The following is a 736-nucleotide window of genomic DNA, read 5'->3' on the forward strand; positions in this document are numbered from 1 at the left end:
CAAACCCACAACCCACAAACCCACAAACCAACAAACACACGCCGGTGAAAACCTAACTCCGCCAAGCCCCTGGCGGAGGTAGCAATTGCAAGCACACTACACCACGGCGACGAGACTGGTTAATTGGCTGGTGTTAGCTTCTTTGCCATCTTACTGTCTGTTAGCAGGATATGCGGTATATAACCGGGTTGAACGTGTGTTAACATAGCATTGCCAGATTGCAAGTGATTGGCTGTGCTTAGCCGTTAATGTCGTCGATTGCAAGCCATGTAAATAGCAGGCGTTTCATATTTAAATTATTAAAAATAATATTTATTTATATTTTTCTGGCCGCTTTTCAAGAAAGTGCTGTAGGAGTGTCTCGACTAGTTTCACTTCATAATGACGCAACGCATATGTTTTTCTTATTGAGTGTGTGTGTGTGTGTGTGTGTGTGTGTTTGTGGTGGGGGCGCTCATAGGTGTGTGTGTGTGTGTGTGTGTGTGTGTGTATGTGTGTGTGCGTGTGTGTGTNCTGTAGATATATACAATTATTTTAGAAATCACATCAATCTAAATATTTATGCATGCTTAATATATATTGTGATGGAGTAAAATATTTGCCGTATTTATGCTTGAATTATTATTTCATTACATTTAAAGTCATTCTTATTTCTTCATTTCTTCATTTAAATATTATGTATTAAGGTTCATGTATACCTGGTAACATAAACAATTTTGTTGTTGGTTATCTCTCT

Source organism: Priapulus caudatus, unplaced genomic scaffold (assembly GCF_000485595.1).
Source record: "Priapulus caudatus unplaced genomic scaffold, Priapulus_caudatus-5.0.1 Scaffold96, whole genome shotgun sequence".
Lineage (NCBI taxonomy): Eukaryota > Metazoa > Priapulida > Priapulimorpha > Priapulimorphida > Priapulidae > Priapulus > Priapulus caudatus.